Raw genomic sequence first — 24,468 nt, 5'->3', positions numbered from 1 at the left:
CTCATCCTGTGCCTTGCAGAAATTTGTGAGGAATTCTTGGCATAGGTACCTAGACCAATTGAATAGTACGCCTTTCACACACTGAGCTACTAGAGACACGACGGGCGTCAAAACTTCATCTGTGCAGGGCTTCCTCATCACATTTCCTGCCAATATTTGTGTGTCCAACTGAATTGCAGGGTGGTTTATTGACAAGATGGAATACCTGCATGCCTTCTTCACCAGTTCATAATATTTTTTCATGTGCTCTACCAACTCCTTCTCACCCATCTTTTCACCAAACTCCTTGGCTAGATTCATACCCTCATGAGGCAGGTGTGTAATCCTGTGAATTAGCATGTTAGTGATGGGAATATGCCCTCCTAACCATAAACACCCATCATGCACCAGAGTGAGCAGATGGCATATGTAAGTTGTGTTAACTCGGGTGTGGTGGTAATGTGGTACCCAAAGCAAGTCGAGCAGCCCGGATTACTCAACACCGCTGTCCCATTCCTTTGTTTCCATTATTGTCACACCCGTGCCTTCATAATACACTCATTTCATTAATTTATCTGTCCCTAAGTATGGGAAATTAGTGTGATCCACTAGGTCCCAGTCCTCCATCTTTAGTAATGGGACTTGCGCGAGCCACAGATCTTCAAAAGGCACCTACTTAGGAAGTAGGGGTGTGGAAATGATAAATTTCACAGAGTCTAGGTCTTTTGTAATGTTTGCCTTTCCCTTCCTCGAAGGGATATATTGAGGGAGATTTGTGAGGGGCTCTGCTCCTTTAGCATCAACATCTTTTGTTCCCTGGCCTTCTTCTACCTCCAGGTCTACAACCTTCTCTTTTCCTTTTGTTGGTTGCTTGTATTTCTTATGCGTTGGAGTTGTGGTATGCTTCATGGGAGAAGCACGGACCTGCACCAGCTTTTTCTGCTTTTCCTGTGTTGCATATTGTTTTTCCTTCACCATGAATGTTTCAGCCTTGGTGACCTCGAAACTGTGGGTATTTCACATGTGGCTTCAACACTGAATATTTTAGATCATGGGGCGTCGGATACAGTGGCTTCCCCACTCAAAGCTTCTGCGGGGTTGGTGGTATTCATCTTATCTATAAATAACTCATGGGCTTCAAGAGAAATGTCTGTGTGGGTGAAGAACTCTTCCCAAAACACTCGGGTCATAAGCGACAGACAACAAGTTTTAGAAAAAACTCCAATTGTTTAAAGTGTTCTTTTTTGGACCAACACACATAATTTATAGGGGTTTTTGAATTCAAATATGACCGTTTACCCCAAATTTCAACCATTAATGTTGTTTTGGTGGTAGATCTTCCAAGATTTTGGCCTTAAATTTTGTCATCCTGCTCCTCTTAATCATCTTCTGGCTATCAAGTCATGAATAGTGACTCCAATGGTCACTTTCCTGTTGCACTGTGCAACATCTCCCTCCATGTCGCAACTCTCTACGCGCAAATCCATAGGTTTGAACTTCACCGCTTTTCACGTAGCCCACCTACTACATATTTCTCTGAACCTGGAAGTGTAGTTCATAGTCTCGTGCTCCCTTGCAACTTCCCAGAGCACTAAGATTGTCCTGCCATCATATAGTCATTGTGCAAGATCCCCTGTATAGAGATTCAATTGGCTTCCATTCACTTTTCCCAGAAAAGGCTCTCCATTCAGCTTCGTGAGCTGAACTACACCTCCATCTCTAATTTCTTTGATAATATACAGCCCCAGCCAATGCATATAAAATTTATCTGGAAATTTAGTGAACTTACTATCATATAACAATGCCAGATCATTGACCTTGAATGTGTGAAGCTTGATGTGTCTATCATGCTATTCTTTTTTGTGTTCCTTCTATACTTGCTAATGTAATCCGGCCAAGAATAGGTCCTCTTCAAGCTCCATCAGCTATGTGAGCTGTTCCTCCAAGGCTTTGAGATATTCCATATTCATAAGTGCCGATATGCATAGAATAAGTACAATATATTCCATCGACATTACAACTTCTACAACCATATACCAATCTAAAAGGTGTCTACCTGTCAAATTTATACAAGTAGTCCTGTATGTCCATGGCACTGTAGGTACACGCACATCCCAGTCATTCCACTACGCGTTGCAAATCTTCTTCAACGCGTTCTACAAAATCTTATTAAAGGCCTCAACTGTTCCATTAGCCTGAGGATGATACGGTGTGCTCTTCTGATGATAGACCCGAAACTCGTCAATCAACATACTAATTGTCTCGTTTAAAAAGTGTGTACCTCGATCACTCATCAACACCTTTGGGCAGCCAAATCTGGTTAAGGAGTACTCAAACAAAAACTTTGTTGTTGTAGCCCCTGTGCAATCCTTAACCGGTTGTGCCTCTACCCATCTAGTTATATATTTCGTCACGGTGATGATATAGTGCACACCAATTTTCTTTCCTAGGGGTTGAATTGACCCAACGAAGTCAATCGCCCATTTTTCAAAAGGCTGCAAATATACTTGAGGATTTAGTGGAAACTCGTCCATTCGGGATGGTCTGCCCATTCTATGATATGCATCACATTTCCTACAATACGCTTTGGAATTTTTATGTAGCATAGGCCACCATAATCCTACGAACAAAATATTATGTGCAGTTGCCTTTCCAGCATAATGTTCTCCCGTAGCCCCTCCATGGGCTTCAGCGAGAATTCTATTTCTCTCAAAATCTGGCACATATCTTCGAAATATCTTTTCTGCACCCATCTTATATAAAGTTCCTGCAATCACTAAGAATTTTGTCGTGCACACTACTAGTTCCTTATTTTGTTGACTTGTATACCCTTTTGGTGCCATCCCCGTAGTCAAAAAGTGGATAATATCTACAAAATGATTATCTGCTACGCGCACCATGAAGAGCTGCACATATGGCAACCCTTCCTCCAAATTAGTAGGCTCCTCTCCTATTTCGATTCTCAAAAGATGATCAGGTCCCACATTTAACCTCCCTGGCTTCACAATCACCTCAAAGTCATACTCCTGAAATAGTAGTAGCCATCTACAGATCTTCCCCCCCAACACAGGCTTATTGACCAGGTATTTCAAGGCAGAGTGATCTGTGTACATTTTGAAATGTTTACCCAACAGATAGTGCATGAACTTTTGTAGCGTGTACACCTTAGCCAATCCTTTGCGCTTTGTCGTTGAGTAATTCTTCTTGGCCTTCGATAATTTCCTGCTCGTGAAGGCTATAGGGTGGTCCGTCTCTCCTTCACTGACCTGTGTTAGCACTGCTCCCAACGCAATGCATGAGGCATCAACATGTACATGTAATTCCTTCTTCCAATAAGGGAAGACAAAGATCGGCGCGATGACCATATTCTCTTTCAATACATCCAAACTGCGATGACATTCTTCATCCCAACAAAATGTAGCGTCCTTCTTCAACAGTTTCTCCATGGGTGTGGTAATCTGAGCGTAAGCCTTGATGAACTTCCTGTAATATCTTATACGTTCCAACATCGTGTGTAACTTCTTAACACTCCTCGAGACCTCCAAATTCATTATCACCGCAAGCTTGGCAGGGTCCACCATCAGCTCTTGCTTGCACACCACATGACCCAGCAAGATCCCAAAGGGGACACAAAATAAAAACTTCTTTAGATTCAATGCGATCTGGTATCTACGACACGTATCCAACATCAGGCACAGACTTGCTACATGGCGCTTTACTAAACCAAACATCGTCCAATTGTCAAATTAAACTTCCAATAACTTTTGGATGAACTCCTTAAATGTAAGAGAATATCACAGACACATTCTTGAGCCCAAACAGCATCACTGTATACTAGAAACAACCCCATTCTGTCGCGAAGGTGGTTTTTCTCTTATCTTATGGCACGATCTTGATCTGATGGTACCTAGAAAACCTATCAGTGAATGAGTAGGCCTCCTGCCCTCCAACGTTGTCTAATAATTAATCTACAAATGGCGTCAGGAACGAGTCATGGACATAGGCATCATTAAGCTTCCTTAGATCTAAGCAAATCCTTATCTCACCTTTCTCTTTCTTCTCCTAAACCACCATCGGGCTCACCCAATCAGATTCTTCCATAGGTTCTATGATGCCTGCCCCGAGCATCTTATCCAACTCCTAATCAATCTTTTCTTTTTATTTAGGATTAAGTCGATATGGCCTCTGCTTAATACGCTTCGCGTCTGGCTTCAGAGTAATCTTCATAACACCCAAATCGCCTATTATGCCCTTCAGGTCCAAAAGCTTGGTAGGAAATAGTTCTTGGTATTTGCGGAGTAACTCATTGACTTTATCCACAGTGGCATCATCCCAGTAATCACCAATCTTTACAAATTTTGGTTTCGCTTTAGTAACAATGTTGACTTGCTTTGTTTTCAACGGTGCAGTGATGTCGGGGTTCTCTATTAGTGGACCTTCGACCTTGCAATTCCCTTCTACCTTAGGAATGTTGATATTTCTTGGATAGTCATCCTCTTCTTCAGTTGTTACATTATAACATTCCAATAAATGGCGCAACTAAGTACTCGAATTTGGTCGAACCCATTCCAAAGGTTCTTACGGTGTTCTGAAGATAACCATCTTAATCTCCTGCAGCGTTTCATCAATGCTCGTGAAGCCATCCTTAAAGTTGGAGGTCAATAAGAATCCTTCCCTCAATATATCCCACTTTGCGGTGCCATGGCAGAGCTATGTTTCCAGGTACCAATTCATAGGAATTGTATCCAAAGTATGGCAAAATAAGTTTACCCATTCCAGCTATGGCTCCATTCCATATGCTTTAGTCCATTTCGATAGGTGATCGCGCGGATCATCTCTCCCATCATATTTCTCAGTCAATTGAGTGTTAGGGCAACCAAACCACAACCTCATCATCCTTTTGTAATCTCGCCATCCATCAAAGGTATCCTTGTGTGTACCCCACCATCGTTCGGGCGTAGCACGCAATGCCAAATCTAGTGCTTGGAAGCAATGATCCTCAAGGAATTCACGCTCAATTGCATCCAAAAACTTATCCATGTCAGTTAAACCATCATAATAACGTAAATTTCTTACCTATGACGAGACATAGTGCAACGATTTAGTCATCATGTTACAGCGTAGTGTACATACTTCATGCAATCCAGTCTGCCAATGCTCCAACTCTTCATCTGAATCCAAGGTGCTGGAACTTTCCCGATCCCATGCAATTCATCCATCTACTATTGGGTTGATCTAGTCTTGTTCTCATGCTGTTATTTTATAGATCTGATCCAGTTCATCTTCACTTTCTTCATAGTTGCAAACTAGTTCAATGTAGCACGACCTTTCTGCGAGGTCCAACAGCACTACAACTCGAATCGATTTCCTTTCTAAGGACATTGTCCATTTCTTTAAGTTGATGAATCCATTCATGTCAATGGCCCAGTCAATTTCCAAGAGCGCGAGGTATGGATTACTATCATCAACAATCTCTATCACCTCAAAATCAGCCATCACACTCGCCCCTTCTATATCAACTGTGACTCCGTGTAATCGTCCCATAGGGATGATCTTCTGTTGGTTTCCCATTCTGAACTGTATTGAAGACCACTGTAGCGCAAGTCTCCCCATTCTTTCCCATGTTTCTTTGGCAAAAATTTTGCATCAAATCCCATATCCAAAATGACCTAATCCATTTCATAGTCCCCTATCTACGTTGTGAGCCTCATCTCATGCCCTGTTATTGACTTATGTTTACCATTTTTTCTTAGTACGTGTTGTCTATAAAGGACATTCTCTTTGCCAGCACATTTTTTTATTAACTCCTATAGGCCTTTCACAGATTTGCTATCGTGCAGTAGTTTCATACATGTCTCCAAGAATGTGGTAAGCACAGAGGGATCAACCTTTGTAGACATGCTGTTTTCTTGTACTTCGTTTTGGCTTCCTAAGGTGGAGGCCTCAGCGAAGCTCTTCTTGGCTTCCATAAAGGGTTCCTTCACGCGCTCCAAATCAAAACCAAACTCCTTTTCTGGGGCCTTGCAGACCCACTCGTCCTCTTTAGGTTGTTTCCCTTATCATCGCCAGTCGTTCTTTTGCTCCTTAGCACTATATTCACAGTTTGATCTTCTTCGCAAGGCTCAGCTCTCATTATTTGTAAGTTATGTGTAGGTTGTTAAGGTTGTGCCTTCTTCTCCTGCATCTTGGCTATCAACACAGGGAATTTTTCTATAATGTGGTCAAATTGGCTACAGTATTGACATGACAGGCATGTCTGATTTTGACACTCCTACACGTAGTGCCCTAGCGTTCCACAATTATAGAAAATAACCTATCCGCAACCTCTACCAGGTCCTCCTCCTCTGTAGCCTCGTCCTCTTACCTTATACCCTCTGTGCGTTCCCTCTGTGCCCTGATCTGGAGAACATTTTTCTACTTGCTTCTAGTACGTAGGCATTCCCTCCATCATCAGTTCATAACTACAATAGTGCCGCTCATCGTGGCCCACAGATTTACAGAATTCATAGAACAACTGTTGTGGTGTTTGAACAAATATTTGAAGCAAATGAAAATTATGTGTTGCATGTTTTCCAGCAACCTGACAAATAGTGCACCACAGCACAGCCACCATGCTCGGCCCTGTTGGGGCTTCTGGTTTCAGGGGAATTGGCCCCCCTCCTGTAATATAATTCGTGAAGATAGGGAAGTGGTCTTTATCATGCCCCTTAATTTTTCACTTCAGACACCAGACTTCCGTGTGCACCTCTGGTTTAGTCTCCTCTTTCTTCAAGCTCTGGAATTCCATGTAGAGGCTTTGCAACTAGGAGTGAATCTGTTGTACCCCCAAGGTCATATCTTGAATAGGGGTTGAATGTAATCTCATCGTGATTTCTAGTGCTTCTGCCTGAGTTACTATCTTCTACTATGACAAATCAATCCTCAAGTGGGGCAGAATCGAAGCTATAAACCACTCGTGGTGCTGACCATCTGTGAGCTGCATATTAGCTTCTCGAATTACGTTTTCATTTGTTGATATAACTCCCAAGGCGTCTCATCAACCCTCATCGTGATTTCCTTAGATCCAACTATTGACTGCAAGCCAGACTTAGGCTCATTAAACTCTTTCTTTAAAGCATCCTTAGTCTCTACTAGCATTGCCATAGGATGATTAGAACAGTACTTAATATACCACATCAGCGTGCGATCCTGCAGAGCGGTAACCAACTGTGCCTTCTTTATATTGTCATCAGTAATTTGTTGCACTGTCCACACAACATTCACAACAAACCAAAACTGATTTGTATCTTCGCTCCCTATACCCTTGAAAATCGACAGCTTCATTTTATTTGACATGTTGAACAGTGGTGGTGGTGCTGGAGGTGTGGGTGAAGGTGTATGCAGTGGAGGTGGAGGCGAAGGTGGAGTGGATGGGTGATGTATCCAAGGAAACCCTTGAGTGATTAACTAAACAACACTTCGCGATGGGGTCCTCAACAGCCCTTTGTCGTCACTTACAGGAGGTCCAATCAAGGGACTATTCTATGGTCCTGATCCTTCACAGTTTCTAAATATTCGTCCACTTCGCATAGATTTGAACATCAAGGCAATGGCATAACCCATTTTTCACACAACAACATTTTAATCTAGGTATTGAAAGATCTTAAATACTTACCTCACGTCCCCTTGAAAAACCTTCGCTCCGCTTCGTTGTAGCTGACTGAGGTATCGATCGCAGACTCTGTAACAAATCCCCCTATAATTCGATAGAGCCAGTGATCAACAGCCCTCGCGGTCTTATCTTCAAAAGCTTCTAATCTTTGCACTAGCTTCGGAGTACACAGTATTGGGTCATCAAGCTTCCACCTTCCTTAGTTATCTTCCAACTTAGCTAACCACTTGTATAATTTGATCGGGAAGGTGCAGAAGAAAATTTCTTGAATTTCCGTATACAAATATCTATCCAACCACTGCTCCTTTGACAGGCACGAGTTCATGTTCTTTTACCACTTTTCAATTTCCTTCTTGGTCAAATTCCAGTGATGCAACATCACACATCTCCTTAAGCAGACCCCGGTCCCAACAATGGAACCATTTGTTGGCTTAGGGCGTCCTGACCCAGGTTCAGAGTTAATTGCGCCAAAAAAAACCCTACACTACTTTCCCTTTAGGCAACAACCCACGTATCACACGCTGCAGTCTCACCCGAAGTAGTAAGGGGGCACGCTGGAACCAAGTTTCTGCATCCAGAGATTAGTGTGATGTATTTTATTGCCCTATATTTTCCTTCACGCATATTTATAATCCTTTAGCGCTCGGTACTAGAACTCCCTTTAAACAGCCTATAGACCTTCATGAAGGTCTACGATTGGTCTTTGCGGACCCTTAACAGTCGAATCATCCACTTACACACATCAGAAACTAACCCTAGATCTGAGCTCACGCCGATCTACTTAAGTATTTGATAAACATAATAGAATGTATCACAATCTTCATGAAATTACTTAACATGTAGTGCGTACAATTATTAAGACTTATTCCATAAAGTCGTGCATCATTAAATCAATATTTATAAATACATTATTCATCCACAACATATATCAGAATCATAAATTAATAGAAGTAAATAGATAAACACAGGAATTCTTCGATAATCTTCTTTATTGATCTTCAGTTAGGATTTACAGACTCAAAACCACCCTACGCACTCACCTGCAGGGGTCCACACACTCATCTACGAACTCTATCTAGGCCTCCGCACACTCAGTTGCAAAGCCTTTCTCTCCTATCTGACCCACTTATATGCACTAATACTTCCAAGACTTCATTCATTATCCATCATGACCTTATATATCTTCCTTAGATTCTCTAAAACACTCCTACTTATAGCTTTTTACATACAATCCCATGGTTCGCGGACCATGGGTGGATCTTAAAACCGACTCAACTTTTACATAAAAAAGGGGCTAAAACCCCTTGGACTCCTAGCCATCTATGCGGTCCGCATCCACAAATCATAGATACTTTACATATTTTACAAAAATTACATAAAAATTGGGTTATTCTAACCCAAAATTGACATAGGGGGCCCCATCCCAACATTCACCCACTGGACGAGGAAGATGCACTTGACTCACCTTTGCGTAGCTAGCCCCACAGATGTACCATACACTTGGCAGTAGACCCAGGACTTGTAGGATGATGTGGCATCACCTACATCATCATCAGAGTCCTTGCAGATGATCTATAGGCATCTTCGACTCATTTGGATACCCATGAGGTTATTATTGCGCCCCCACACCCACTAGGAGCACCACAGGTTTATTGTTTGGGGAAAAAGGGCCAACCCCTTGTCCATCACTTTGAAGGGTCCTATTCTTCATTATGGCACTTATGGACCTTATAAGGCCTCTTGGAGGGCCCTACAACATGTATTATTCATCATCTGACCTCTTAAGAGGCTCACTCTTTCATTTATGAGCTAATTTCGTGGGCTTGTCACCAAAAGTTATATTATTAGCACATTATTTTATTTTTCGGGCTTATGTAGGCCAAGGATACTAATTAAAATTCCTCATTAGTGTATAAATACAAGGGATATGAGTTCATTTTCTCATCATCACTTTGGATTGGATCTCTTCTCTGTCTTGAGAATTTCACACTTTTTCTTGGAGGATGAATTGGAGCTTTATGGATAAATTTTGATGTGTGGATTTAGTTTATTTTACCTTGGAGCTTCTCTATTGTTGAAGTGTGGATGTTTGGATATGTTCTATTACATGTAAGTACATTTATTTTAATGGTATTCTTGTTTTACATTGTCATATAAATTGGAGTGAAATTTTCACTATTTTTAGGGCAACAGCATACATATACTGCTTAAATTATGGAATTTTTCCTCTTTATAACATCTCTCATTGTATGGGCCTTGTAATTTGAATCAAATCTCCTATGGGTAATTCTATCAAAGAATTTATCTTCATAATACATCATCGTTTTCACATCAAAGTATAAAAGTTGCAAGATTGCTTCCCTTTGACCTAGAAGGTTAGCGAAGCAGTCTTGAGGCCTCCTTGACTAAGAACTAAAGGTCCTCATTCACATTTATCATAGACTCCATTTTCCCAAGACTAAGTCACTGATCCACCAAGAGGTGGCCACCTAAAATCAATTATTTTCACCTTTTCTTAGTGTAACAGGTCTGGTTAAAAATCCATGTAAAAAACTATGAGACCATGGTTGATGGGACACTTATTCCAAGCTGAATGGTGGGAAAAAACATCCTAGTGGGTGTTCATTTAGGTTATTATGACTAAAGGTAATTGGAAAAGGAAATGGAAAAGGTTTTGGAAATGCATGAGGAATTAATTGGCATTTTATTAATGAAAATGAAGGAAATTAGGAGAAAAGAAAGGTATAAGGTCACAAGTTGCATGTGAGGAGGAAATTTAAGGAAAATAATGTAAATTGAAGAAAATAGAGGCCTCGTTGATAAAAAGGCTTCTAAGTATCAGTTGGCAAGGTTTTTCTTAGGTTTTTCATTGGATCAAGGAAGGCAAATAATTCAAGAGGAAGGAAGGAGCAAGAAAGGAAGAGCAGGATCAAGCAGCTACAACAGGATTCTTTGCAGGTATCGATTTGCATGTGTGATTTCCTTGCTAGATTTGGCATGCATGGGCTTGCATGTGGTTATTTTTTATGGCATGGGTTTTACTAGGGGTGACAGTGTTTTCAGCCTAGCCTTGCCATTTCTAGATAGCCGTGGTGTGATGGGGTTCTCATGTTTTGGTTGAAATGGATTTCCAGATGGATTCAAAGCTGAGTGAGGTGGATCTATGAATGATAGAACACATGGCGTAGTGACCCCTGAACCAGACTGTGGATTGTGGTAAAGCTGGATTTTCTGTTTCCTTGGTGGGCCTAGGAATCCTTGACTAGTGAATAGCGCGATATATGGTAAAACCTAGAGGTGGTTGCCCTTGATTAGACCTAGGAATATTTTCTAGTGAATGGTGGGATATACGGTAAAGCATAGAGGGTGGTGTCTCGGTTTAGGGCCTAGTGATCCCTAGATCAGACAATGGATTACGGTAAAGTCTGAGAGACTAGGACACAGGAAAAGTCCTCATGGTGTAGGTGGAGAAATCCGGTGGCATCCATGCTTGTTTTTCCTAATGATCTAGTGGAGATCATGGTAAAGCATGTTATTACATGTTTATTGTTTTGGCCTATTGATCCGGTGTGGATTATGGTAAAGCTTGGTTTCTATTGATGAGGGTGAGGTGATTTAGCCTTGCTATGCCTTGGTTGGTTCTTTTGGTTTGAGTCCCACATTCATGCTTGGAATATGGCATGGGGGTGAATGGCTAAAGATAGATTTGGCTCAGTCATTCTATGGTTAGGTGGAACATGGTAATCCCATCCCAGTTTGGATTTTGCATTCATTGATAAGAGGTTCCTTCCTTGATATCTTATTTATAAATGTACTAGTTTATATGCAGATTCTATGGCTCATGTATCCTTGATATTTATGTTGTTATTATGTTGGTTATAAGCATGTATTATGACAGTGATGATGTATGGATCTCCTTATCTTTTGATTTCTAAACGAATGAACAATGTACCTGTGACCTAATAGATGATAATGTAGATAATGATATAAGGAACAATTCTTCTTAGCAATTCTCAGATAAGTATGAGACCCGTATTCTTAGATCTGTTGTTTACACGTGTAGATTACATATTTGTGATATGTTTGATGAAATACCTATCATGGCTAGTAGGGGTATAGTCAAGCCCTTATTTAACTAATTGCATTTATATCATCATTTCCTTGTTATCTTTCTGTTCAGAAGGTTTCATTGAGTTCTTGGCAGTGACCTCGGCTCTGGGCCTGAAAAATTGGCTCAAATCCCAGGGAATTTGGCATAGCACTGAGCAAAAAAATCCCTGTACACTAGCATACCATATTGTGGGAGAGTTTAGAGCCTTCTAGATGCATGAATGCCCATATAATGGGAGCATCCAAAGCCTTCTGGATGCATGAATTCCCATATGATGGAAGTGTCCGAGGGTTAGTTGGTCTAAAAAATCAATGGGACCTAGGGACTGGTTACCTGAGAGGTTGGGATGGTTCCTGAGAGTCCTAATACTAATGTGGAAGGTCTGTATCATGTATTTCCATTGAGTCCACTTCCTTAAGGTTTTCTAGGAGGTTGACTCCTGTCATAGTAGCCTCTCGTCACATGTTTACCCTAGTTGGCCAGTTACTTGGGTAGATGTGGGAGGAGGGTATTACAGAGTGGTATCAAAGTGGATTGCACTCTCTTTGGGTCATGTCTAATACCACATAGTGGTATCAGAACATGGTTCACCCCTCAAACTGGATGGGCGGTGTGTTGGTCATGCATTCATGTCAGTTGCATATGTTTTCCTTATTCTTGTAGTCCATGTGCTTGTTGCATTTTCATGGTGTTGATCATGGTTGTAGTGATGTCGCCTAGTGAAGGTTGATGATGTTGTTGTTGGGATGCTTTAGTCATGAATGCATGTTAGTTGAATATGCACTTTTTATGCATGTCAGTGATCCAAGTGCATATTGGTGGCCACCCACCTATCCCATTTGGACCCCCACGACTGTCTCTTTCAATTTTTCAGTTTCTGTAATTGTAGCACAATTTACTATTTTTATCAGTTTTTCAGGTCCTGAACTTTTGAATCTGTTTTGAGGCCCTAAACTACGTTTTTTGGGAAATTTGGGAGCAAAATGGGTCCCAAAGTTTTAGTTCTCGAATAGATCTTTCTAACGAGATATTGTGCACGTCAAACAGAGATCGTATGCCAAAGCTACGACCCCGGGAAGTTGATGTACCAATTTACCCAAACGGGACCCACAGTTTGGCGTTTCATATTCTAGGGTTAGGTTTTTGGATGTTTATGGTTTTCCATTGTTTCTCAACAATAAATATGCCTTCAAGCCTCATTGTAACACAATTCAGAAGCATGTAGCCGCCACATCTCTTCTCAGAGATAAGCTACCATCACCCGAGCTGGTTTATTTCCATTACTGTTTGTAAGCATATTTCAGTGTTTTACATTAATGAAATGAAGTATTATTTCCACTGCATCTCTATGTTTATGGTTATCTCTATAATTTATGGCGTTCCTGTTTAAATCTGGATCAGTCAATGTCCATATGTTATTATGCATGCATTTTCATGGTTATAGTTATGCATGTATAATTTGTCAAACATGCATTGTGAGGTCATTGTATGCATTTTAGGTCATCGTGATGTTGTTGGTTGTTATGATGCTAATGTGTTGGCTGAGATAGAGCAGGAGATGTAGATCATCAAAGTGGAGTTTCAACATAGGACCTCGAGGAAAGAGCATGTCATCATACAAGTTTGTATGTTGTGTGTGTACATATGTAGGTTAAGGATTGTTATATTAATTATGGTTATGTGTATGTCTTCCATTTTATTTATGTTATGATTACATACATGATAAATGCTAGTTGATTCATGCAGTCATATGCACATGTTTCATATGGTCATGAATGACAGTAACCTATGGTTGTATGCATTTCTATAGTTGTTTTAGGTTAGATAACTAGATGATTATGTTATATGTTGTTGATGAGTATGTTATAGGGTAACTTTTTGTTGTTATATGATAGTTAGCTTGATGATTAGGGTATATGTTGTTGATGAGCATGATATATAACTTGTTGTTGTTATATGCTAGTAACTTGATGATTAAGGTTACTACATTCAGATCTTTATGTTATATTTATCATACTAATTTAGATTAGTCTATGCAAATGGTTAAGGTTATGACATTCATGTTTGCGTTAATATGTTGTGATATTATATCATAATAATCTAGATTTATCATATATATGTGATTGTTATGCATGAATGACAAATGTTTATGAGCTTATGATGTGAACATGTTAGTTAGTTACTGTTATGGATATCATGATCTTATTGGTACTTGAGCTGATGTGTTGTAAAGTTATATCATGCTAACTAGATTGATTATGCTGACAACATAGCCTCCCCTGAGATAAATTAAGGTATGAGTTTGCTTATGTCGTATATTTGGTGCTTGACTATTTGATTATGTCATCTAGTTGATTAATTTTACATGGAATGTTTGCAAGATGGTTGGATGTTTTATGAAATGCATAATATGAGTATCTGTTCGAATGATCTTGTTTTAAGATGATTGTACTAATACATATGTGTTGAGATAGTTGATATATACTTGAGTGTAGTAAGTGATCGTTGTATCATTATGTATTATGACTCATGAATGTGAGTTGATTGTTGAATATGACATGGTTGTTAGATTTGGTACAGGTTGATTTCAACTTAATATACATGATGTTTTGATCTTTGGAATGTGAGACTGGCATGTGAGAGCAGTTGCGTGGCAACATGTCTGGAATTAGCTTGACAAGGTAATAGTTGATGTGTTTATATAACTAACAATGGGGTGATGTGACAATGCACAGTAAGACACAATTGTAGCAATGTAAAAAGGTAAAATAAAGGAATTGGGCAATAACTCCTTTGGCTATGTTTGGAAACCCTAATTCCAAACGAATGAGCACTTTGCATACAGGAAGTCTTCTTAACCTTGAATTTGTCTGACATTATGGGGATTGATTCATGGTGTTTTTTTTCAGTCTTGTTCTTTTGGTCTTTTGTGATTTGTTGTGCTTGATTGCGGCTTTGTTTAAGTCTATTGTATGGCCATACCGCTTTTTTTGTGGTGTCGTATTGTTGTTGGATCTCTCTTTCTTGCTTCTTGGTATTTCCTTTTATGTTTTGAGAGTCTTGGGAATTGGTTTGGGAAAGAGGAAAGTTAATGGATTTTGGGGAGAGTTGTTTGGTACCCAACATATTATGTAAGGTTTGGATGAAGCTCAGTTCATGTATAAGGGCAGCTAAAGGCAAGCATATCACAGCTAGTTGGATTGGTAGGGTCCATTGAGGTAAATGGACAGTGATAGGACAATAATGAGAAAGATAACATAAATGGTAAATTAAATGGACTTGAGGTGTCAGATGCCTTGGCAAAGTTGGGAATTGTTATTCTCGATGTTTCGCATGTGTTGCATGCATAAAGGGAATTCTCTTAACCTTGGCCTTATGCTACTTGGTAATTATGTTGTGATCATGTTTATGCTAATGTTTTATATATATGTATGTATGTATGTATGTATGTATGTATGTATGTTGTTGTCTGATAGGATCATGATTATTTTATGTTGATGTTTATATGTATATGTATATCTGTGTGTGTGTGTGTGTGCATATCGTTGTCTGACAAGGTTGTCAGGGATCAATCTTATGGAGGAATGATTGCTTATGTAGGTGAATGGCATGACGAGGTTCTTGGTCTTATTGGGAATCAAGTGGGGAGAGTAGTCATGACAAATATACAAGGTCAGTATCATGTGGATATGAATGGATATTAATTTATTGTATTATGCCTATGTTTAAGCTATGACAGGTAAGTCTAAGGGATACATTAGTTTAATGAAAGTAGTGAGATCTAAGGCATGTTGGGACAAGCATGGGTAAGACACTAGAAGCAAGGTTGCTTGGTAGAGATAGTGTGATTTCAGGTGTGTAGTACTACCATTGTGCATATTTTGTATATGTTGTACATATTGCATCTGTGATGTTTTGCGCATACGGTGTTGTGTATTTATAATGTGTGTACATGTTGTTTCTTCAATGTTATGTACAAAGGGTGATACAGATAGTGTTATATGCATATGGTGTTGTGTGCATGCTGGATATGCAATGTTGTGTACATAAGGTGCTATGTACATGTTGTATATGCAGTGCTATGTACATATGGTGTTTTGTGTGTATAGTACATGTGGCAATATGTACATATGGTGTTGTGTTCATGATTGTACAAATGGTGTTGTGAGCATGTGTTGTCGTGTACATGTTGTACATATGATGTTGTGTGCATGTGGTGTTGTGTACATCTCATGCATATGGTGTTGTGTACATGTGGTGCCGTGTACATGTCGTACATGTGCTCTTGTGTATGTCTGGAAATGTGTACATGTTGTACATGTGGTATGATGTACATGTGGCATTGTGTACATGTTGTGCAGGTGGTGTCGTATACTTGTAATATTGTACACATGTTGTGCAGGTGTTGTTGTGTATAGGTAGTATTGTGTACATGTTATACATATGGTATTGGTGTACATGTTATACATATGGTATTGGTTTACATGTGGTATTATGTGCATGTCGTACATGTTGTGTAATGGGCATGCGGTACTATGTATGTGCATTGTGTAGTTGTGGTATCGTGACATGTATTTGTTATGTTGTACTCTATGTACGTATATTTATTGTGTTGTACATCAGGTGTAGGTGTATGTATTGTGTTGTGGTGTACATTGGATGTAGGCATATGTATTGCGTTGAGTTGTACACTAGGTGTAGATGTATATGTGGTATGTCAGGTGTAGGTGCATGTATTGCATGGTGTTGTATGTTGTGTGTGGTTGTATGTGTGTGATGCACACTATGTGTATGTGCAGATGGTTGAGGACAAAGGAAATGGATGTTTGTCTGGTGTGGAAATTGATCTGGTGTGCGTACGGAACAAGGACAGAGGTAGAAGCTAAGGATTGATTAAAGGATAAGTATTAGTACTTTATTTCATTTTTATTATGCATGTGATTTATGATTATGGTCTATGATGATTACATGTGATCTATGATGTTTACATGTGATTTATGATTTTGATCTATGATGGTTGTGTTTTGAACTAACCTGATGTGATATGTTTATACATGATGATTTGGTCAAAGATGTTAGTTTGAATTGTTGTGACAGGAAGTGAAGGAAATTGAAATTGTACCTTATTGATGGGCCACCAATGAGGTGTGATTTGAAGTTATTTCAATTTATTTTGAATCTAATGGAAATTATGTGCTTGTACAGGAGAACATGAAATGCCCATTTGGGTGGTCAAAACTGACAACAAGCAGTAGCAATAATAGCAAAAATAATTAGAACAGGCAGCAGTATGTTGGTAAAGTATTTTGGAGTAGGGCCATTGTGGGACACTAGTACCCAATAGTGTTCATTGGTTTCCATGAGCATGCTATGACCGGTATGATGGTTTTGAAGTAGGTATATGCCTTGGTTATTGACCTTCTGATGCAAGGAAGCCTTGCCAAGGGATGGATTTCCTGGGATAGGGGATTTCTGGGAACTTGGAAGGTGAGTGACTGCACGGAAGGGGTGACCGGATTTCCTGAGGGACTGTGTAGAAGAGAAGGGAAGGTTGGGGATTTTTTTTTTTTGGTCATTAGCATTGCCAAATGGAATCATATGCACATTGGAAGTGCGCCCTGGAACAATGAGCTGGTAATTGTTCACTAAGAAGACAAGTTATAGTGCTAGATTATAGTGCTAGACATTAGATGCATATTTGACCTTGCAATGGATTGTGGAATTCCTAGGAGGGAGGTGAACCTAGGTATTACTTTGAGGGTGGAGGTGAGAGCCTCTGGATTCCTTTGTTGCAGATGTAGGCATCGTATCATTTTATTTCTTGGTTGAGAAAATGTGCATATGTGTATATGTGTGTATTATTGTAAATATTGTATCGAGCTAGATTTATAAAGCTCCATAGACAATGTTGTAGCTTATATTGTGCTTGAGGTTTATTTATGAGCTATATCACTATCGAGAGTTCAAACTCAATAAAACTCCTTTATATTCATTACCCTTCCCAAAAATTCTAAAAGAAATGAAATATTTTGTTTATTATATATCGGCATCACTAAAGGAAGAAATGTAAAAGAATCGGATATAAAGGGTTATATGGAAATGTATAGGATTTACAAAGGAAACAAGTGTTAAAACATATATAGCTGGACCTGAAAAGTCTCATCGGGTCCGCTGCATCGTAAAGCACTGAACAGCCTGACCCAAAAACACATATATGCTATGTTGTAAAGTGTTGGCAGGTCTGAAATAACATAGCGCGCCTTTATATATATGGGACTGCCAATTGTGATATGCAATGGCCAGACCCGATGTTACATATGTATTATTTAAATCTCTCGTCGGGTCCGCGATCATCAAATAACGTTATGACTTATGCCGATTTCGATTTGCGATGGCAGTCCATACCTGATATTTTATATAACATGTTTTATATTTCCAGCGGGTCCGCTAATCGCAGTTGGTTAAGGTTTTGAGTTAATGCCCCAATTGAAAGAACCAATTGCAATTACGATGGGTTACCAACCCGATGAATTATTAAATACAGATCTATGTATAATCAAGTCCGCAAGGCGTACGAAAAGGTGGATTTTAACCTAAAAGGAAGAATTTCGGGCAGATGCAAAGGGGTAAGCGGTTTTTAGTGGAACTCACCCGATTCCACTTATTGTTCAACACGTAGCAACTGGGTGGAGAGAGAAAACCACCCATTTTGGGCGGATATTCTCCGGGCTTATGTCCCACCCGAAATCTTTATAGGTTGTCCGATATGGAAAGCGCAGATCTACAGTGGTGATATATTGGCGAAAGGGTATGCCTCAATAGTTGTGCAAAAAGCGGAAAAAGCATGTTTTATGGTGTATTTTCATTATAAAAGGTATATAATAGAAAAGGGTAAATATGAATGATTTATGCATATTTTCATAGTTATGCGGCTTAAGGGTGCGTAAAGTTAAGTTTGCAATGATATACCGGACCGAATCCGATTTGCGATGGAAGTCAACGGAGCATTGAGCGGGAGGATTTGACAGGTTTATAAAGCATAATTAACTCATTTGAGTTCTATATTAATCAAAGGTTCGCATTAATTTCGTTGTGTAAAGTGAATAATCAGAGTTAGAGCCGAAGCTGAAGAGGAAGAAAATCTGATATGTTTCTTTGCATTTTGGCCAATCAGAATGCCCATGTAAGCCCAGGATTATACAAACTAAACGTGTTTCATTACGGCTAAAATGAATTAAGAATCATTAGGGAATTTACAGAGGAATTTGGCAGCGGATCAATAGAGCAAGTCAGCAGTTATCATCCCCTTCTGAATCCAGTTATGTTCTTGTTATTTCATGTTCTTTGAGGTGTCTTTTACCCTCTATAAAATTATGTAATAGTTTTTACTTCATATAGTTATAAAAGCAGTTAGATAGTTTGGGTAGTTTCAGTAATCAATAGTTGTTCCACAATGTATAAAAAGAGGAAAATTTACTAAGAAAGGGTTCAAACTTTGGAGAACCTGGAGACTAGGCCACTGTATTCCTAATATCATCGTTGATTAATGAAAGAATCAGAAGTTTCCATGAGTGCATATAATTTTGTAAGCTTCTCTGTCATGTGTCATGCTATGTTTTCTTCTTTTCAAGTATAGTAATGAAGCTGCAGGTCTTTATTTTCTTATGTAGATAAAGTTAAAATTCATTAAAAGAGCGCTCCTATACTTGAAGTCCTCATGTCCTTTCTAAGTTATATATAATAGTTTCTGTGAAAGACTAGCATATTGTCTATGATTCAGTTCTCATTATTGTTGGGCTCCAAAAATGGCACTCATTACCATACATTTTTCACCTATGCTTCCATTATTTCACTCCCTATTCATCACCTTGTCACTCCATTTTTCCTACTATTCACCATTAATGGGTCTCATTCATATTTTCCAAATATTGTTTATTTTTAAGCACTTTTGAGAGAAATTCTTGATTAAATATTAGAAAATAATATATTTTACTTTATATATGGAAAGTGGGTTGTTTTGGTGACATGTGTAGGTTGCAAGGAAGCTTCCAAGACACCTTTATGTGGCCTTGAATGATCAAATTCGAATTTGATAAGATAAACCTCATGGAAAAGATCATGGAGAAGATCATGGACCTCATGGAGGAAATCATGGAGGATAGGGTTATGTGTCTAGATGGTTGAGAAATGTATGGAACTAAAAGAGAGATTAATGGATCATCATTATGAGTTTGTTATCTCCTCTCATTGTATAAATAGGAGTACCTCCTCCATTCCAAAGGGAGGACTCTTAGAGCATTGTATCCAACTTATGATGGAATAGAATAAAGCTTCATTTTTCATACATTTCCATTATGTAGTTTTATTTCCATTATGTAGTTTTTAGATATAAGTTTGCTTAATGTAGTATATGGAATAATTTGTCTTGTTCTTAGGAGAATTGAGCTCACTCTAAAAGGATGAGAGAAACATTTTATTTCATATTAGATCTTATTTCATTTACTTGTTTAGATGTTTGAGGATTTGATTTGTTGATGAATGAGTTTTAAATTAGAATCTTATTAGCATATGAGAGAACAACCAAGGGTCTAAGTTAGACTCTCTCTCTCTATTTGATTTGCATGATAATTGAAATTCATTCTTTTGCTTTTATATTTCAAGTATCATATGAGGAGATACCAAGAGTCTAAGTTAGGCTCTCTCTCCAATGATTTATATGGTAATTGAAATTCCTTCTTTTCTGTTTATGTTTCCAGTCATTTCATTTCTTCTGCTTATGAATGAATCTTAGTTTAGTTTGGATTAGTGCATGAGAGGACAATCAAGAGACTAAGTTAGTCTCTCTCTCTACTTGAATCTGAGCAACAATTAAAGTTCATTCTTTTGTCTTTATTTTAAGATTCTGGTTTTATGAATGATTTCTCTATGATATTGTAGGGAAGGACAACCAGGACCTCCTTAGTTAGGAGCCTCTTCCCTTGCATATTATATTGAATCGTAAATAATTTAGTTAGTTATAGAGTTAGTTGCCTACTCCTGCATATATATTGCTGGCACCATCACAAGCTTACGAGTTTCCCTGGTCGATAATTTATGCAGCAATTTAAGTCCAATAAATTGCCCAACATTTTGGCGCCGTTGCCGGGGATTGTATTAATTATATTAATATTTTATTTTTTTGTTATTAAGTTTCAAAAAAAATAAAAAAAAATAAAATAATTAAAAATAATAATAATAATAAAAATAATAGTTAACAATTGTTGTTTAGAAGTATTTAAAAAATAAATATTGGCATGTGAAGGGTATTGGCATAAAACAAAACTATGAAAATTGAGAGAATCAGGAGAATTACAAGAACAAGATGAAAAATTTGGAGGCATGAAAATTGAGAGAATCATGAGAACAGGATGAAAAAAAAAACACACACACACGCAAACAAACAAACACACTTTTCACAAAATTCACGCAGGTTTGAAAATAAATAATGGAACTTTTGGAAGCATAATTTAAAAGAAAATTTGATGGATTATTTAAATGCTGACTAACTTGTTTAGAGTTGGAAAATTGATATTGTTGTATGCTTTTATAACGTACTAATCTGCAGGACACAACAAATCTATGATGCCAAACTTTTCGCCATGCACAGAAGTCAGCTGACACAAACAGGGAGTATTACTCTTAATGGTTATTTTCACAAATGGATTGATATTAATATCATGATTAAGTCAATTTTAACACTTTGTCTGTCCTTAATTTTTTTTATTTGGTATGAAATTTTTGCGTAAGAATCATGAAGAAACTGGCCATTTCTTCATGAGCACACATATGTTTTCTTTGTACCAAGTTTTTTTTACAGGTTACAGGATAAGCAAGTGATCATAAGGAGATTACATTGTGCGCACAATTGGTCTTCCAACGACTAATTTCATGAAACATTCTAAAGACAAATCCATGTCCAGAACCATTATTTTGCACTCCCATTTTGCAAAAGATTTTCCACCCATTGTCCATGTCCATAAAGCATACAATTTCCATATCCATTTTTCACAGCAAGAGTTCTTATTTCATACACCATGCATTTCATTACATCCATTCCTTACAAGCTTATTGTCATGTCATTACCATTCCCCTTCATTTCCGCAATAAAACTCTGCTTGAGTCAAAGTCCTAGAGTCTAAGTATCATTGAAAAAACACAGTATCATTGAAAAAACACCTAGAGGCTTGCATGCCTTAATGGCAAGTACTCTTGCCAATGAACAATGGGAGTACATTAATATCCCTTGTTCGTTGGATCTTGTAGGTGACTCGACCACGACAAATTTATTCGTACCTACAAAGATGTGTTAGGCATCCTGACTCCCATTGGAATCAATGGTGGGAGCTCTTGTGTTGGCTAGGGGCATTCATTAACGGCCACTAAGTCAACAACTTCTTGCTATGTTCGACATCGACACATTTAATCACATAGCAAGATTTGTGCCATCGAGCGTTGAAGACTTGAAGACCCATATTTTGTAGCAGATGAAGCCAATTTCCATTCATTGTATTTCCATTCATTGTATACATTGTATTTCACTTGAGGACAAGTCAATAAATAAGGCTGGGAGGAAAATGTAACTTCTATATTTTGTATATCTTCCAAGCCTTATAGATTTTCAGCCATATACAGCAGACTCATCATATTCATCATCCAGCAGCAGATACAATTTTCAGCCATGTTCAACGGACTCCTCAGATTCATCATCTAGTAGCAGAGGATCCAGCAGCCGATATGACAATACAGATCCATCTTTCATCCACAACTTGAAGAAGAAGCTTCAGCGCAGCATTGCGGCAGCTGAACATGCATGATTCATCCACTTCCTTAGGTAAGTAAGGTATGATGTTTTCTAACCTTTAATCTTGAAATTCTTTTTAGATGCTAAAATGATGATATTTGGAAAATATTCCATTATTTCACTATTTCCTTTCTCATTTAAAATTGCAAAAAAACCATCAGTTGGGGAGGGGGGAATTTTACACTTCATTCTTTTTCCTCATTCATATTACATCTTAACTCACATAGTCTTCCCACAATAAAAACTACTACAAAATGATGAGCATATGATTGATCTCAACACAGTAAATAATGATTGTAAACACAAGAACCAATCATTAAAAAGAGATCTCAACAAAGTAAATAATGATTGTAAAGACAAGAACCAATCATTAAAAAGAGATCAAAGTAAATAATGATTATAATACAAGAACCAATCATTAAGAAGAGATCAAAGTAAATAATGATTGTAACACAAGAACCAATCATTAAAATATGTCAATGCTTTGCAACCAAATAAAAGTTATCCAAAGATGTGCAAAGTTAAAAGGAAGTCCATGATTGAAAGATGTTTGTTACACAAGAACCAAACATCTTATAAAAGGAAGCTCATTTAAGAATCGAATCAAATAATTCATTGTAGTAGCTTGCATGAGGACATGCAAGAACTTCAGTTGGGGAGTATGTTGGGCTCCAAAAATGGCACTCATTACCATACATTTTTCACCTATGCTTCCATTATTTCACTCACTATTCATCACCTTGTCACTCCATTTTTCCTACTATTCACCATTAATGGGTCTCATTCATATTTTCCAAATATTGTTTATTTTTAAGCATTTTTGAGAGAAATTCTTGATTAAATATTAGAAAATAATATATTTTACTTTATATATGGAAAGTGGGTTGTTTTGGTGACATGTGTAGGTTGCAAGGAAGCTTCCAAGACACCTTTATGTGGCCTTGAATGATCAAATTCGAATTTGATAAGATAAACCTCATGGAAAAGATCATGGAGAAGATCATGGACCTCATGGAGGAAATCATGGAGGATAGGGTTATGTGTCTAGATGGTTGAGAAATGTATGGAACTAAAAGAGAGATTAATGGATCATCATTATGAGTTTGTTATCTCCTCTCATTGTATAAATAGGAGTACCTCCTCCATTCCAAAGGGAGGACTCTTAGAGCATTGTATCCAACTTATGATGGAATAGAATAAAGCTTCATTTTTCATACATTTCCATTATGTAGTTTTATTTCCATTATGTAGTTTTTAGATATAAGTTTGCTTAATGTAGTATATGGAATAATTTGTCTTGTTCTTAGGAGAATTGAGCTCACTCTAAAAGGATGAGAGAAACATTTTATTTCATATTAGATCTTATTTCATTTACTTGTTTAGATGTTTGAGGATTTGATTTGTTGATGAATGAGTTTTAAATTAGAATCTTATTAGCATATGAGAGAACAACCAAGGGTCTAAGTTAGACTCTCTCTCTCTATTTGATTTGCATGATAATTGAAATTCATTCTTTTGCTTTTATATTTCAAGTATCATATGAGGAGATACCAAGAGTCTAAGTTAGGCTCTCTCTCCAATGATTTATATGGTAATTGAAATTCCTTCTTTTCTGTTTATGTTTCCAATCATTTCATTTCTTCTGCTTATGAATGAATCTTAGTTTACTTTGGATTAGTGCATGAGAGGACAATCAAGAGACTAAGTTAGTCTCTCTCTCTACTTGAATCTGAGCAACAATTAAAGTTCATTCTTTTGTCTTTATTTTAAGATTCTGGTTTTATGAATGATTTCTCTATGATATTGTGGGGAAGGACAACCAGGACCTCCTTAGTTAGGAGCCTCTTCCCTTGCATATTATATTGAATCGTAAATAATTTAGTTAGT

Source organism: Pinus tabuliformis, chromosome J (genome assembly GCF_031772625.1).
Source record: "Pinus tabuliformis cultivar Carrire ecotype Pingquan chromosome J, CPIR1, whole genome shotgun sequence".
In the NCBI taxonomy this organism is placed as follows: Eukaryota; Viridiplantae; Streptophyta; class Pinopsida; order Pinales; family Pinaceae; genus Pinus; species Pinus tabuliformis.
Note: the sequence above shows the minus strand (reverse complement) of the source record.